The sequence below is a fragment of the Lissotriton vulgaris genome, chromosome 4_1, assembly GCF_964263255.1.
Source record: "Lissotriton vulgaris chromosome 4_1, aLisVul1.2, whole genome shotgun sequence".
Classification (NCBI taxonomy): Eukaryota; Metazoa; Chordata; class Amphibia; order Caudata; family Salamandridae; genus Lissotriton; species Lissotriton vulgaris.
In genome coordinates this window covers 1,399,510,584-1,399,528,508 of record NC_141691.1, presented here as the reverse complement: position 1 = coordinate 1,399,528,508, position 17,925 = coordinate 1,399,510,584, and the positions used below count along the sequence as shown (strand labels likewise).

Here is a 17,925-nt window from a genome sequence, read left to right as displayed (position 1 = left end):
GAAGTCTGGTATCAGCAAATAGGTCAGAGACCTATTTTCTGATACCAGACTTCAGTTCGCGCTCATCCTCAATACCTAGATATACTTCAATATTCACGACTTACAGCAGTCGTGTTTTTCTTGTATGCAGACTGTGTATGACAATAGATGAGTGCTGAGCCAGTTTGCTCCAGGTGACTGGAAAGTAACGTTCTGACCAGTGTTCTTCATAGTTAATAATTCGAAATCCACACCTAAATTCCCAAGGGCCAACCAGTGACCTTTCCAATAGTACCAAGAACATGTTCTTCAGTGCTAAGGTAGTCTAATAATTTGCTGCAAAGTTCGTATTATTTGTAAGCTATTCTTTCCATTTAACGTATGGTTTACAGGGGCTTTTGCTTTATGTCTCCCCTGCTATGGTCCAGGTCCCTGCAAGTTGAAGTAATATCAGCTAAGACAAAGCCAGCTAACCAAGTGACCAGTGCAATAAAAGGAAATAGGATTCATGATGTACACATTGTGAAGGTTTAGTAACTCCACTTCCTAAAGAAAAATACACTAGACCCTGATGACTTCACCAATTACCTACCCATCACTCACTTCTTTGGCAAGATCATAGAAAAAGCAGTTAATGCTTAACTCAAAAATCATGTTTATGTTAACCATTTCCTGAACAACTACCAATCTGGCTTCAGATCCTGCACCGCCCAGAACTGGAACCTTACACAACGCAGATGAAGCCTTCCTGACCACAGATAAATATGATCCCTGCCTCCTGATATTGTGGTACCTCTCAGCTGCCATTGCCACAGGTGCCATCCCACCCTCATCCACATCCTAGAGTCTCAAATGGGATTCACTGGCAATGTCTTCCACTCGTTCTCTTCCTATCTTTCCAACCAACATCAGTTTGGCCATATGGGCACCTCCAGGTCCCAAAAGATCCCAAACACCTCCTGAGCCCCCCTGCTTCCATCCTGTGTCCTACATCTTCAACCCCTAGATGGAGCCCATGGGGCTCTACTCACAGATAAGAGCAGCAAGGTTCACCAAGATGCTGACAATACACAGCTCTACTTTAAAGTCTCCTCCGCCCCAGACATTGATACGCCTCAAATGCTGCCTGCACCTCATCTGACCCGGATGCCCAGCAACTACCTGAAGCTCAATCCATCCAATACAGAATTCTTGCTAATAGTTCAAATCTGCCTCAGTGACGTGAACCTCCAGAAACACATTACCAAAAAGACAAGATAGGCTTGGAACCAGCTCTCTCTTCTTAAAAAAAGTGAACCGTTTGTTCCAGAAAACAACCTAAGAACTACTGCTCAATCCTTCGTACTCAGATCTGGGTGGTGGTAACTCCTAGCTACATGGACTCCCAGACTTCACACTGGCCCATGAAGGGCTTCCTATATGCTACAGCATGTCTTATCAGTATTCACTAAATAGAAAGTTAGCTCTTGGTTAACACACACAACGTTTGGTCTTCAATCGAATCCAATCTAATAATTAATACCACAAAGAGAAAAAATGCACCGTAAACCAAGTTTCTCGGTGGATGTTAAGGGCAAATATTAGTTTTTTGGAAAAGGCACTGATCACAACATTAAATAATCTGTACATTTTAAACCTTTTAATAAACAATAGGACAAGATCCAGGCGTTCATTTCAAAGTTAATTAAAATTGGAATCAAGCTAAACATTACGGACTCAAAGATCGCTGCACTATACTGTGTCTCTTGAGGCCGGAAGGCTCTATCCGACTGAATCCTTGGGCATGCAGCATGCTGTCCTGGCGCAGGCCACTGCCTCTGGCAATTGGAGAGCAGAGAAGTTATAAACCTATTTGCAGCCACCAATGTGAATATGTAAAATTCCATGTCCCAATATTCACAGTGTTCAATTTTGAGTAAATTGAGCGGATTTTGTTAAGATGGCGTATTGAACTGTAATGGCCGAGTTTGTGAAAAATCAATGATGAATCTCCGTAAAGAGTTCAAGTACAATCAATATTGCTGGTTTCCTTACAGGGTCAGGGCTGCCTAGTCTGTGAAAAGGAAACCACAGTCTCACAGGCTAGGAGCTTCACAAAGAGCTTATAAGCCATTGTCAAGTACAGGTAAAGGAACAAGTGAACAATACTATGAACCTATGGTTATACCTGTGACCCAGCACTCCACCATCCACAGCTGCAGCAGTAGCTTCGGTACCCAAGGACTGATTTTTGCACCGAAATCTTTATGACATTGGTCACAAGAAATATTCATGCTCTTCCGTGGTTTCCTCAATTGGAGGAGGAGGAACAGGACATTTGACCTCTTCTGTGTTGGCAGGACAACAGGCTTTTGCACTAAGCATTCTTCCAGAGAGCAGTAGAACCACTTCTGATGAACCCAAGTGCTGCTATCTACATCCCTTTCAAAGAAGCCTCTGTCTTTAGTATATTACCTCCTCTCAAGGAGGCAGAAACACATTTGCCGCACTAATCCCAGTGTCTTTTGCCGAGAAGGTTCCTCCAAGGACAGGACTGCCCAGAATTAATCATTCTAGAGCATTGGATCTTTCATATATTCACCTGCTTTACTCATTCGCCGTTGTCAGGCTGGAAATCCCTAATAATTGTAAACAGCAGTAAACAATGACAGTGTTTTTTTAGTAGAACATCCACCTCATTTGAAGCAACCCCAACTTCAGCCAATGAGGTGAAAATGCTAGTTCTCCAACTTCCCCTACAGGCCACCACAAATTATATTTCTACTGCACGTTGCATGTAAGGGAGTCTCTGTAAAGAGCTCTGCTCTAATCTTTCCTTGATCTTACCCTGATATTTACTGGTCACCCTGGAGCTTCGCCGGACTATCTTCAACTTTCTGGGAACTGTGAGTTGTGTTTTCTGGCTAAATTCCTAGGACTTTTCCATTTTTCTATACCAGGGAGACCTATGCTTTTCACCAACTGTCATCATGACTGACAGAGAGAAAATATCTCTAGTCAAATCTTGCCCTATCTGTGGTCAGGAGAAAATCAACATTGATGACCCACATACCAATGCATTTACCGCCTTTATCCAGCGCACAAGCATTCATGTTATGATATGTGCAGTACCTTACCTTCAAATACTCTGAAGGATAGAGGGAGGAGGTTGGCATTATATGTCCTGGAAAAGAAAAAAATAGCCTTCCCCTAAGGGGGATGCCTTCCCATCTGGGGATGATTTTGTAAAAAGTGCTCCATCAGGCACTACCAAGATGATGGCACGAAAATGGAAACATATAGATTTCCCAGAGCTGGACGTAGATCCTAAAGGGCCTTCAGCTATCGTCTCACAGAAAAAGACTGAAGATTCTTCAGAAAAATACCCCGGGTAAGATGAACACCAGCTTGCGCGAGAAGTGTCAAGAAAATCTAGCAGAATCAATGTCCTCAATGAGCTCCAGCCTCTGCTAGTGATATCCTAGTCATCGTCATAAATTTGTTTTAAAAATCAACATGGTTGAGTTTGTTGACGAACGCCAACATCACAGTTGACGACAATACCTTTGAGACATTGAAACCATCATTGATGATGACACAGAGGATGTAATTACTCCAGACGTTGATGATGACCCAATCAACGACAACTTAATCAATCTTAACAACAGCGTTGAAAACTGTATTTTCCATGCCAATTTCTTTTTTGCTAATTCAAATGACAGCAAGCCTTTCCAACCAGATTCTGATTTAGAAGGTGATCTCAGCAACCAGGACCCTCTGAGACAGCTCATAGCCCTAAGCAGTTGGATGCCTGTCACTCCCCCAAGTTTGAAAGAGATGCCTTAGAAGATGATGAGACTTATCATGAGTATTACTACTAGCCACACTTTCATAGCTGATGGCCCTCAGCCCTATGCACCTTGTCATGGCTATACTGATCCTGAGGATTTGAAGGTACCTGTTGCATTTTTGACAATTTGCAACAGGACATCGAAAACTTTTAAAGACTGATTCTACCACAGCTGCCTGGACCAGCTATGTCCACCTACCTCCACTACCAGCAACTCCTAAACCATCTTCACCCCCTTGTGCTACGATGGATCAAGGTACAAGACTAATCACACCGTAACTAGTCCGCCCACTCCTACAAGTTCGGAAGACAAAGATCCTTCAGATTCTATCTTTTCTGAATTGAAGGAAATGGGTGAACTGCCAGATGAAGGGAGAAATAAAGAGAAGGATGATTATATCATACCAAAGGACGGTGACAAATCACCCGTCCAGCCAGATTCAACCCCTGATGACATAACCCGTTTCCACGAGCAGCTTAACAATTTAATCTCCTGATGACCTCAGTAGAACACAATGCTTCTTATACAAAATACATAAGGCGGTAGTGATGGCTAGAACAGTCGCACATCAGATTCTCTCAATAACCCAACATTGTTCAGTATATTGAATGTAGAGAAATTATGGTGCCATTCAAGGTAACATGGGCATTCCACTACCAAGGATGTCTGATCCACAGGTATAAAATACCTGTAGTTAAATGTCTTAAAAATTAGTTGTACCTCGGCACTCTAGTATGTAGACTTAAGCAATTTGCAATTTTGGTTATTGAATATCAAAATAAATGGCCGGTATTCAGAGTCCTACAAAAACATTTACCTCATAAGTAAAGGAACATTATAGTTGTATCCGACAAGAAGAGAACATCAAAGAGATCCTGTGTTCAACATATTTCATGTAATGTATACTCAAAAAAGTTTAAAGATCAAGTAGAATTGAAGATCAAGTGGCAGTATAAGTGGTATTCACACTAGGTACATAGTTCGTTATTACATTGAGCACTACAAACTAGATAAAGAGTAGCGGGCAAGTAGGGGGTCCTAGTCCTAGGGTCTTCCCAGTCTTGATGGTTGGAAAACAGCCTATGACAGCCGTCACGTGTTTTGTTACATATGTGTAACTTTCTCAAGGCTTTACTCTGTGTGTTAAAACAAGTAGTCCTGAAAAGCACTGTTTGCGTTTTTCTTGGCTTTAATACTTGATGAATAGGATGAGTTCTGGAATTCATAAGTCATATGACTCCTTTTTGTTTGAAGTAGGGAGTATCATAAAATGTAGAAAGTGACTAAACAAGACCCGTCATATTGAAGCCTGGTTCGTGAATTAGTAGCACATCGCCCCGTTATGATTCCCAACTGGTAAGTGGGAATATTTTAAAGATACGCCATATGTCCTCATTTAGTAAGGCATCCGTAAGTGTGCGTGAAAAATGTGTTTGGTGTAGCAAACAAGGGCTTAAGTGCCTCCTTGTTGAGAAAAGATTCAGTGTGGTCCGACGTTCGGGGCGATCCTACGCGGTATGTGGAGACAATGCTTCTTATATGATTCCAAGAAACAACCCCAGAAAACTATTTGGTCATTAGCTATGCTGGATTTTGCCTGGTCAATAGGCCTAAATTTGATGAATACATCAGCTAAAATGCCAGTTGTGAAACCTTGTGCAGAGAAAAAATACAGGGCACTAGACACAGCCCTGAACTACTTTACCAAAGGAAAACAAAGAAAGGCTTGGGTCCTGTCACTGTCCGGCCTGGACCACTACTGTGAGATAAACAAAAACAGTGACCAGGCAGATTGAGTTATTAAAACAATGCACTACCTAGTGAAATCAATTGCTAGGTTGGACAACCATTTGTATTGAGTTAATTCTTATTTTATAGAGTTTTTTGAAAAAGTTTTTTGGCATCAAAATACAACACGATATTTACACAGATACATAAAAACATTCAATCCACTGAAAAAACATATCAAACAGAGTAATTCAACAAAAAAGTTATCACAAAAGTGTTCACATGGACAACTGTGCTATGCCTCAAATAGATCGATTGTTGAGGCACCAGTCCTGAATGAAAATGAACAAGTGGACTAGTGAATTGTTACATTGGCCTACTTGTTAACACCAACACAAGATACACAATGAAGTTCATCACAGAGTGCTATGACTAGGAATAACACAAACAGCTGGGTGATTTACAAGTGTATTAATTAATTCCTATCATGCCCCATCTATTTTGTATCTTGGAGGTAAGAACGTCGACGCGTTTCGAACCCAATATGATTCTGCGGGTTCTCCTCAGGACACGGACTGGGGGGTCTCTGTCACTTATTGATGAGGGGTTCAGGTCGCTCCCTCGTTAGTGCGCATACAATGCAGAAGGCGGGTGCCAGTACACGTAAGTTTATCAATGTTCAGATCTTTGTGGCTTCGTGTTTAGGCAAGGTTCGTTCTGACTGCACGCGTGTGGAAGCGGCGGCCGCCGCACGGGCTTGTCGGTTCTCAGCGGAGTTGTGAACGCTTCGGTCCGGCACCCATCTACTTCTGAAAGACAGACACGTTCAAGACTGCCCATATTACCGTCCATAGTAAGGAGATGACCAGGTTTATATACCCAGTAGTAATCACAGACCAAGGTGTAGCTGATCTTCTCAAAGACAAAAGGACCTCCTCACAAACATACTCCAAAGACAACCAGAAACTAGCTTGACATTTCGAAGCTGCCCCCCTAATATCTTCATGTCGAGGATAAGGTAGATAATTTCCCTGTTTGCCTCCCGCAAGAGAGTCCATAACTTTGAGCATTTGGGTGCAACAGATTGTACACTTAACTCATACCTTGGAGTTCCTACAGAAACCACCAGACTGCATGCCCAGAAAAGCACATCACTTTCATTTGAGGGAACTGCAACAGGAAATTCTCCATCTCCTTCTCAAAGGAGCGATAAAGAAGTACTCAAAAGCACAGAGAGAGCTGGGTTTTATTCCAGATTCTTTCTGATCAGGAAGAAGATAGGCCAATATAAACCGATCATGGACCACAGGGGTCTGAACAAGTTCTTGAAGAAGCAAAACTTTTGCATGAAGTCCTCCTGATGATCCAGGAAAATGATTATCTGATATTCCACATGCCAGTACACCGGATTCACAGAACATACCTCTGCTTTGCAGTGGCAGGGTAGCACAACCAATTCAAGGCACCACCATTCAGCCTTAAAGATCCACCTCAGATTTTTACTAAGTGCCTAGCGCCAGATGCTGCCTTCCTCAGGCGACAGGGGCACCAAGTGTACCCGTACTTAGACTACTGTTTAGTCAAGGCTCCTTCAAGGGACGAGGCATAGGTTTCTATGACACTAGGACTAACATTAAATACCAACAAGTCTTCCACAAAATCTGGAACAAAGCTTACGTTCTTTGGAGCAATACTGAATACACATCTGGGAAAACCTTTCTCTTCGCCAGAAAGACTAATAAAGCTTTGGTTCATGGCTAGGATTTTCACCACCGAACAGTTGACAGTACAAACCTCTGCTGGGCTTGATGTCATCATGCTTTGGTCTTATACCCTAATGGATGGTCCAGGTGAGACCCATTCAGCAAGAACTTGACAACCAATGGAATCAAGTTCACAGTACGTGGACGATAAGACAAGACACCTGAAACAAGCACTAGTACGGTGAGAGTTCTCCACAAATCTCAGTGCAGGGCATCCTTTCCACCTTTCATTTCACAGATTGGTGCTCACATCAGATGCCTTCAAAGGGGGCTTTGGGGCTCACATTCTAGAATGAGCCATCTGAAGCCTATAGTAAGATGCAGATTAGCAGGTTCATGTCAATGTCCAGGAGCTCGGCCTATAAGACTTGATCTGCATCAATCACTCACCGGACTTGGTTCCTGTCAGCTCCTGCCGTGAGGGAAACGGCTGCGGGGCTCTTTTGCGCTACAACAAACGCCGTGGCGGCAACGGCTGCGGACTCCATCCCCCAGGTGCCCCTTGGTCCACCGGCGCATCGCTGACTTGCCTGGCTGCGCCTGGAGGCGCTACAAAGCGGAGGAGCGCCGAGCGCTCAACGGGGCTCATAATCACTCACCGGACTTGGTTCCTCTCAGCTCCTGCCGTGAGGGAAACCGCTGCGGGGCTCCTTTGCGCTACTACAAACGCTGTGATGGCAACGACTGGGGACTCCTTCCCCTAGGTGCCCCTGGGTCCACCTGTGCACCACTGACGTGCCTGGCTGCGCCTGGAGGCGCTACAAAGCGGAGGAGGGCTAAGCGCTCAATGGGGCTCATAATCACTCACCGGACTTGGTTCCTGTCAGCTCCTGCCGTGAGGGAAACGGCTGTGGGGGTCTTTTGCGCTACTACAAACGCCGTGAGGGCAACGGCTGCGGACTCCATCCCCCAGGTGCCCCTGGGTCCACCGGCGCACCGCTGACGTGCCTGGCTGCGCCTGGAGGTGCTACAAAGCGGAGGAGGGCCAAGTGCTCAATGGGGCTCATAATCACTCACCGGACTTGGTTCCTGTCAGCTCCTGCCGTGAGGGAAACGGCTGTGGGGCTCTTTTGCGCCACTACAAACGCCGTGAGGGCAACAGCTGGGGACTCCATCCCCCAGGTGCCCCTGGGTCCACAGGCGCACCGCTGACGTGTCTGGCTGCGCCTGGAGACACTACAAAGCGGAGGAGCGCTCAACGGGGCTCATAATCACTCACCGGACTTGGTTCCTGTCAGCTCCTGCCGTGAGGGAAACGGCTGCGGGGCTCTTTTGCGCTACTACAAACGCCGTGAGGGCAACGGCTGGGGACTCCATCCCCCAGGTGCCCTTGGGTCCACCGGCGCACCGCTGACGTGCCTGGCTGCGCCTGGAGGCGCTACAAAGCGGAGGAACACCTCCAGCCCCGTGGGACACGCGCGGGCGGAGCCGGGCTAAGCCCGGGCAAAGGGCGGGCCCTCAGTGGCCGTCATAGGCCGAAGGAGGCTGGGCCGGGCCCCACCCGTGGTTCTGACAACTGACATCGGAGTAAGGGGACTATCGTGATCAAGAAGGAACAAAATCTGAGGAGAGGCAAACTGTATTGTGGCATCAGACCCAACAAAATGCAAGTCATTTGAGAGGGATTGGTTGGGGGTTGGAGGGTGTGTCTTATTTTGCTCTTTTCCAAGCTGAGTTGTATCCCGCTAGGGGGGAGGAAACTCAATCTCAGTGGGTACAAGACTTTGTAAAATTAAGCACACCTCATGGGTATTCTGCTTGGTTTTTTCCACTATGGCCAGTAAAGTGAAAACCCGTTCCACCAAGGCGAAGGTGAACCCCCCTTCCACCCCCAGGCGGTCTCACACCACGAAAGTATTCCCCCCTTTTCTCCACACAGCCCACCACAATTGATCGTATGTTGAGGAAAGCTATTGTGGTAGTATCAAGTGAAATAGAGCGCACGGAAAGACGCTTGTCACTTACCCCAATACTTGATCCTCCCACTAGACACCATGAATTAGGGGATGAGGTTATAGCTATCTCCCTATTCACTATCGCAGTCATCTGATCTGGACATTACTTGTGCGCAGAGGGGTATTGGTGAAGATAGGGTGGACCCTACGCCCGAAAAAAAGCAGCAACTAGTAGGAAAAGAAAAACTTGCCCAAAGAAAGTTAGAATTAAGAAAACCAAAAGTAACCCTTTCCCATTTGCACCAGGAAATTAGGGATGAGCAGGTGCCCCAGTCGATAGTTCCCCCGAGCTGGTTCGGCCCAAATGGTCTCAGACTTGCAAACCCATCTAGAAACATGTATTGTCAGTCAGATAAAGCCATTAGCTAGCAGACTGGACAAAATTCTAAATGAACTAAAGAATAGGGGCAGGGAATACCCACGGATAATGGCATCACGAATAACCCAATCACTATTGACACTCGTCAAGACCAACAGACGGTCATGCAACCCAGCAGGATCTCGAATCTGCCACCCACGGTCAAACTGCCCCCTAGTCTACTAGGCATTTCCCTGCAATCAGACAGGGGCACGGGTCCTGGAGAGGGGGCGCCACGAGCAGGGGTGGGACCTCCAGGGTCATTAATCGAACTGCCAAGCAACCACCCATCCAAATCTGAAGTAGTAGGGGCAAATCAGACTGGGCGGGTGGCCAATACTCCAACTGGTGAAACACTACTAACCATAAATTTACCACCTGAAGCGTGCCCCTATGTAGCAGTACTGGTGGGGGTACCAGACCTGAAGAAAGAGCAGAGTGAGTCATACACCGAACTGAAAAACAAGACCTTATACTGGCTGAGCCAGAACAGGCCCCTTCTTGGTAGTAAAAATGGGGAAATTCTTCTCTTCATGTCAGAAGGGTGGGCTGGATTGACACCAGGAGTACAGACATAGTGGGGAATTGCATCATAGTGAACTTCAGGGATGCAAGTGTAGTGCAGCACATTTTAACTTGTGGGATGGCGAACCAGGCAAGCAGTATAAGATCCCTGCCATTAGGTTATTTTTATCCAAGACAAAATGCCCCCTATGACCTCGCCCACGGTTTTGGGAAATCTAGGGAAGTTCCAAACATACACAAGGCCCGATATCACACCTCGTGTGGCCCTGTGGTAAGAGACCGGGAACTACTCAAATGGTCCAATAGATTTAGCCCATTGATGTCCCTAGATGAAAATGACTGACTGTTAAGGATCCCCTCCAAAATGGAAAAGGCAGTAACAAGAGGAGCTGGGAATATGAACCTGCAGGGATCGCGAGGCGTGGGGTGGAGAGCGTCGCATAAGGTTGTACTCACAAACTTTTTCCCTATAGAAGAGGCCCATATGACAAGACGTGGTTGTGGTGAGAAACCCGCGAGTACGTTGGAATACAAGATCGGGCCTGTAGCTGGAGCCACCAGCTGTGAGGGGGAGTCAAGGGACGATTCGTCTCCGCTCGCACTACAGTGCCGAGGGGCTCAAGCAATGACTGGAAGGGTAAACGAGGGGTGGGATATTGGAAACGTAAGTGTCCAGGGGTTAGTTTGCGACCAACCATCAGAAAGTGGGCTAAAAATAATTTCCTGGAACGTTGCCGGCCTAGCAAGTAAATTTGACAACATTGAATGGCGGCAATATATAAATAAGTACCAAATAATTAGTTTACAAGAGACCTGGGTGGTGGATAACAGCCCTTTTCACATGACTGGGTATAAATGCTTCTTTGTGCCCGCCCAGAGATCGAGACCAGGAAGAGCAATGGGAGGACTGTCCGTATATGTGGATTTAAATCTGCAAGGAATATGGACTAGCCCATACTGGATCTCAAATATTCTCCAGGCACTGGGGTTCATGGGCAGTGGGATAAGTTTGATCCTGTTTAACGTATATAATGAAGGATCCCTTGGAGCCAATAATCCCACACCCCAAGAATTAGATCATAGATTTACCCAGGAACTAGCCAAAAGGAAAGGGGCTTCGGAACCCACTATTCTTGTTATGGGTGATTTTAATTGTCATCTATGCCCAATGTTATTCCCCCTGAATGTAGATTGGTCCCGTTGTTCAGTCGAGAAAGGCCCCCACTTTGAACATAAAGCAGAGGGAATGGTCCTTAGTAGATTACTTAAAACACATGTCCTGGAACACACTATTGACATGATTAGTCTGGAGAAGGAGGGAACCCTGGCACCAACCTTCAAAGGGAGAGGGTGCTCGTCTCACATCGACTATATATTAGTATCCAGGTTATCTAAAAACTGGATCAGATCGGTGGGGATTGAGTGGAGCCCATTTAGTGACCATAATCCTCTGGTTTTAGAGTTTATGTACTTGGGTCGACCAAAGATAGGACTAACGGTAGGGACCTCTGTCGGAGTAACGGACCAGGGAAGACGGCTGAGGTGGTCAAAAATTGATGGCGAGGCCTTTTATAAGTCACTAATGGCCAGCGGGAAAGTACCTATTGGTGAGTGCTTAGACCCTGTGGCCGAGGGCCCACAGGTAATTAAGGCATTTGGGCTAATAACCAGTCTGATTGAGGGGCTTTTGAAGACAAGGCCCTCGTCACCAGCCGACTGGACTACGGCAACGCCCTCTACGCCGGCACCACCGCCAAGCTCCAGAAGAGACTCCAGCGGATCCAAAACGCCTCAGCCAGACTCATCCTCGACATCCCACGAACCAGCCACATCTCCGGACATCTGAGAGACCTCCACTGGCTCCCCGTCAGCAAGAGAGTCACCTTCCGCCTCCTCACCCACGCACACAAAGCCCTACACGGCCAAGGCCCGAGCTACCTCAACAGCCGAGTCAACTTCTACGCTCCCAAACGCCACCTCCGATCAGCCAACCACGCCCTCGCCGCCGTCCCCCGCATCCGAAGAGCGACTACAGGAGGAAGGTCCTTCTCCTACCTGGCCGCCAAGACCTGGAACTCCCTCCCGACCGACCTGCGCCTGACCCAAGACCACCTCTCCTTCAGGAAGAAGCTGAAGACCTGGCTGTTCGAGCAGTAGCGGCACCCCCCCCCCCCCCAGCGCCTTGAGACCCTACGGGTATGTAGCGCGCTCTATAAATGTCACTGATTGATTGATTGATTGAAGTTCCCCTAGGAATAATAGTACCCACCCAAGATGGTTTGACAGGGAATGCTCGCACGCCCTGAGGGAGTTAAAAACTACCTTATAAAATAACCCCAGGGATAAACAAAGAGTAGTGCTGTGCAGACAGGCATATAAGAGTGCAGTGGAGAAGAGGAAACTATCACTCCAAGCAGATGCCTGGGCAGATTTAAGGGAGGCCGCAGATAGGAGGGACATGGCAGAATTCTGGAAAATTATTAATAAACCATGTTTGCAGGACACCAATGCCCCTGAGATCACTGCAAACATCCTCCCAGAACAATGGATCACACACTTCAAGGGCCTGTATAATCACAGCCAGGAAATTGCCCTGGAGGGGGGATGGGCAGGCCAACAGGGCCAAGTAGTAGAATTCTCGTTAGAAGAAATTACTGTAGGAATTGAGGGTTTGACAAGAAATAAAGCCCCAGGCCCTGACGGCACTCCCCAGACCTGTAACTGAGTAATATAGATCTATGGGTCCCCATTCTTACCAGAGCCATAAATGCGGCTATTAGGTGGGGTTTACCGCGCTCTTGGTCCACGGCAATAATGCACAAGTTACTACTTGTGTAACGATATATCTGTAAGAGACATTAGTTAGTGATAGATTCCTTACCTTAGAATATCCCCAGGCGTCAGACTGGATCCGGAAAGTTTTGCGTAGCAGTACCCTTGCGCGTTGGTAGGCGTCGTCTGCGGCTCCGCGTCCGTCGTCGGCGCCGTGATGACGTCGTCGGAGTACTTAGACACCGCCTCCGCGTGCTGACGTCAGTTCTTAGCCACAGCTTTTCCGCGCCAGAAGCGCAGAGCCATGACAAAAACCGACACTGGTGCCAAGAAACTAGGGCCCTGAAAGGGGAAGACCTTAACCCTAGATATCGGTTCGCAGAACGGGGAGGATGGGTGGGTCGGTAAGGAATCTATCACTAACTAATGTCTCTTACAGATATATCGTTACACAAGTAGTAACTTGTGCATCTGAAAGAGACACGTTAGTGATAGATTCCTTACCTTAGAATAGATACCCCAGCAATACCATCCCCGTGGTGGTGGGTCTGCGAACCAATATTCACACCAGAAAGTCCTGGAGAACGGAACGGCCGAAGTAGCCATCCCTCCGGACTTGAATGTCCAGGCAGTAGTGCCTCGCAAACGTGTGCAACGAGGCCCACGTAGCTGCCTGGCAAATGTCCTGCAAGGGCACACCTCGGCCCAAGGCAGTTGTAGTGGCCGTGGCTCGAGTGGAATGAGCCCGCAGCCCAACAGGTGGTTCCTTCTTAGCCAAGGAGTAACACGCCTGGATGCACATGATAATCCATCGAGAAATGGTCCTCTTGTGCACCGCTTTCCCTTTCTTAGCGCCCGCGTACCCAACAAAGAGTTGATCATCCACCCGGAACTGGCGTGTGCGATCCAGATAGAACGAGAGCGCACGTTTTGGGTCCTGACGGTGGAGCCTCTCCTCCTCTCTCTCGAGGGGTGCGGAGGCAGAAAGAAGGTGGGCAATGTGATGGACTGCCCCATGTGGAAGGCCGTGACCACCTTAGGCAAGAAGGAGGGCCTAGTCTTCAAAACAACCTTGTCCGGATGGACTGAAAGGAAAGGAGGCTTACAAGAGAGAGCCTGGAGCTCACTCACTCTCCTGGCAGAGGTGATGGCTACCAGGAAGGCAGTCTTTAAAGAAAGAAGTGAAGGTGAAGTGGACAGTTGTGAAGAGGCTCAAAGGGAGCGCACATCAGAAATGTCAGAACCAGGTTCAAGTCCCACTGAGGCATCACGAAGGGAACAGGAGGAAAAGTATGAGTGATGCCCTTCAGGAATCGATTTACGATAGGGGACTTGAACAAAGAGGGTTGGTCAGGCAGCCTCAGAAAGGCTGAAAGAGCCGAAAGATAGCCCTTGATAGTGCCCAGAGCAGAGCCCTGCTGGGCAAGAGAAAGAAGGAAGAGAAGAATCTCAGAGAGAGGGGCATTGAGAGGATCCACAGCCTTTGCTGTGCACCATGCCACAAATCTGTTCCACCTGCAGGCGTATACCGTCTTTGTGGAGGAACGCCTGGCTGCCAGAATGATGTTGCAAACTTCAGGAGGCAAGTCAAATGGCCTCAACTGTCGCCGCTCAATCTCCATGCATGGAGGTGGAGACTGGACAGGTTCGGGTGGAGGACCGTCCCCTGCTGCTGCGAAAGAAGGTCCTCCTGAAGAGGCAGACGAACCGGGGGATCGACTGACATACTGAGTAGCTCGGGATACCAGTACCTTCGTGCCCAGTCCGGAGCCACACGGATGACTTGTGCCCGGTCGCGCTTGATCTTCTTCAGCACTCTGGGCAGAAGAGGTATAGGCGGAAAGGCGTACAACAGACCGCAGCTCCACTCGCGACGAAAAGCGTCTCCGAGCGAGTGCCGCCTTGGAAATTCCAACGCGCAGAACCGATGACATTGCGCGTTCTCTTCGGTGGCGAATAGATCTAACCAAGGCTCTCCCCAACGCAGAAAGAGGCCTTGCGCCACGTCCGAGTTCAGACGCCATTCGTGATCCATCGAGCACCGACGGCTGAGTTCGTCCGCCCTGGCGTTCAGAGAACCTGCCAGGTGTTGAACCACCAGAGTCACGCCCTGATGTTCCAGCCATTGCCAGAGGCGCAGAGCCTCCTGGCATAGTGTCCACGACCCCACACCGCCCTGTTTGTTGCAGTACCACATGGCGGTGATGTTGTCCGTGAACACCTGCACTGCACTCCCTCGGACAGACGGGAGGAATGCTTTCAGTGCCAGACGAATCGCCCGCAGCTCCAACTGATTGATATGGAGCCGGGACTCCGCCGGAGACCAGAGTCCTCTGATCTCCGCCTCTCCCAAGTGGCCACCCCAGCCCTGGAGGGACGCGTCCGTCACAACTACGTGCTCCGGTTGGGGAAGGGAGAGGGATCTGCCGTTGACCCAATCGTGGTCCGTGAGCCACCACTGCAGCTGTCTCGCAGTGCCCTCCGAGATCAGGACATGGTCGGAAAGGTTGCCCCCGGTGCTGGGCCCACTGAAACTTCAGGTCCCACTGCAGAGCCCGCATCCGCCACCGTGCGTGATGCACCAGAAGGATGCAGGAGGCCATCAGCCCCAGAAGCCGCAGCGTCAACCTGACCGAAACCCGGGATAACGGCCTGAAGATCGGAATCAGGGCCTGTATATCCCGGACTCGCTGTTCGGGCGGGTAAACCCGAAACTGCGCCGAGTCGAGAACCGCTCCGATGAAAAGGAGCTTCTGAGAGGGGCACAGGTGTGACTTCGGCACATTGATGGAAAATCCCAGCCTGTGCAGGAGATCCGCCGTAGTCTGGAGGTGGTTGACGACTGCCTGGGGCGAGCCCGCCTTCAACAACCAGTCGTCTAGGTAGGGGAAGACTGAAACCTCTAACCTGCGCAGGTGAGCTGCGACCACCGCCATCACCTTCGTGAACACCCGTGGGGCGCTGGTAAGGCCGAAGGGGAGCACGGTAAACTGAAAGTGCTCGAGGCCTACCGTGAACCGCAGGTAACGCCGGTGGGCCGGCAGGACGGGGATGTGGAAATACGCATCCTGCAAGTCCAACGCTACCATCCAGTCTCCTGGGTCTAGGGCAGTCAAGACCTGAGCCAGTGTCAGCATTTTGAACTTCTCCTTCCGGAGGAAGCCGTTGACGTTCCTCAGGTCCAAGATAGGGCGTAGGCCCCATTTGCCCTTCTTGGGTACCAGAAAGTAGTGGGAGTAGCAACCACGTCCTACTTCTGGCCCAGGAACGCGCTCGATGGCCCCCTTGGCCAAGAGGGCCGAAACTTCCTCCTGCAGGAGCCGCAAGTGATCCCCCGATACGCGGTGGTGTTGCGGTGGCATGGCTTGAGGGGTCGTCTCGAAGGGGAGGGAGTAGCCCCGTCGGACGATCTGCAGCACCCACCTGTCCGAAGTGACTGCGCGCCAGTGAGAGTGGTGATGGCGAACCCTGCCTCCCACTGGCGTCACATGGGCCGAAAAGCACGGACTAGGAGGGTTTAGAGGCGGATGCTGCGGGAGCAGGTGTGGACTGGGTCCGCCTGTTTCCCCGGCCGCCTCCACGGCGGTTTCCACGGCCGCCGCCGCGCTGGATGACAGTTTGCGGCGATTGGCTGGCGGCACGTGTGGGGGCGCCCCTTCCTTGGCCACGAAAGGGACGAAAGGCACTCATTTGCTGGCGCGGGCCGATAGGCCCAAGGACTTGGCCGTAGCCCTGGAGTCCTTAAAGCGCTCAAGCGCGTGATCTGCCTTGTCGCCAAAGAGGCGACGGCCATCGAACGGCATGTCCATGAGTGTATTCTGGACGTCTGCCGAGAAGTTGGCGGATCTCAGCCAGGCGTGGCGTCGTATCGCCACCGTCGTAGCCATCGCTCTGCCTAGCGAGTCAGTAGTATCCAATCCGCACCTGATGTTATACTTCGCTGCGTCCCGGCCCTCCAGTAGGGCTTGGCCGAGTTTGGCCCGTACCTCCAACGGACACTCTGGCAGCACTTCCGCCACCGTTTCCCACAGGGAGTGGGTGTAACGGCCCAAGAGGCATGCGGTGTTGGAAGACCGCAGTCCCAAGCTAAGGGACGAGAACACCTTTTTGCCATAGGCCTCGTACCTCTTGGATTCCCGATCGGGAGGAGCCGTCGGGAAGGCGGTCTGGGAGTTAGAGGCCTGGATAACCAGACTCTCGGGGGTGGGGTGGGTGGACAGGAAACATGGGTCGCCCGGGGCCGGGCGGTGGCGTCTGGCCACGTTCCTATCTACAGGCGAACCTGTAGCGGGCCTGGACCAAGTGCCCATAAGAATGTCTGTCAAGGCCTCATTAAACGGCAGCAGAGGCTCCACGGAGCATGACTGCGGCTTAAGGACCTCAGTGAGGAGGTTAGTCTTCACGGCCGCGACGGGGAGCTCAAGGCCCAGGGCCTTAGCAGCCCTAATCAGCACCACACTATAAGTAGCGCCCTCCTCCGAAGCCACGGTAGGAGGAGAGACGAATCCAGTGTCTGGAGTGGTGTCCAGGCCACTGGCCTCCCCAAGGTCTCCTGTCCAGTCCATGGAAGACTGACATTCCCTTGTCAGAGGGTCCTCAGACCCCTCCCAATCCTCCTCTTTCCCCATTTCCTGGGATTCAGGGTCATAAGCAAATGAGGTGGGTTCATAGAATTGAAATTCTCCGCACGGCGTCGAGAGCGGCGTCGGTAGACGTCGTCCCGACGTCGGAACCCAGTGAGAGGAGGCATCGGGACCGGCGCCGCCCGAGGACGACGCCAGAGGGGACACCATACGGACCGACCCCGGGGGGGTCGTAAGGTCCACCGTGGACGGTCCATCGCCCGACGAGGGTCCAGCGGCACACTGCGGCGCCGGGCCCGAAGGCACCGACGACGCCGGGGCCGCTGCATCCTGCGGCGCCGTGCCCGAGGGCACCGGCGGCGTCGGGATCGTGGGGCCCTGCGGCGCCGGGCCCAAAGGCGCCGGCGGCGTCGAGGCCGAAGCACCAGACGG

At 50.2% G+C, this 17,925-nt stretch overlaps 1 protein-coding gene across 1 annotated transcript in view; it reads right to left on the bottom strand.

Moving 5' to 3' along the window:
- Positions 1 to 17,925, bottom strand: part of TTC39C (tetratricopeptide repeat domain 39C) — a 512,445-nt gene that overhangs the window by 7,593 nt on the left and 486,927 nt on the right. The window lies entirely within an intron of this gene.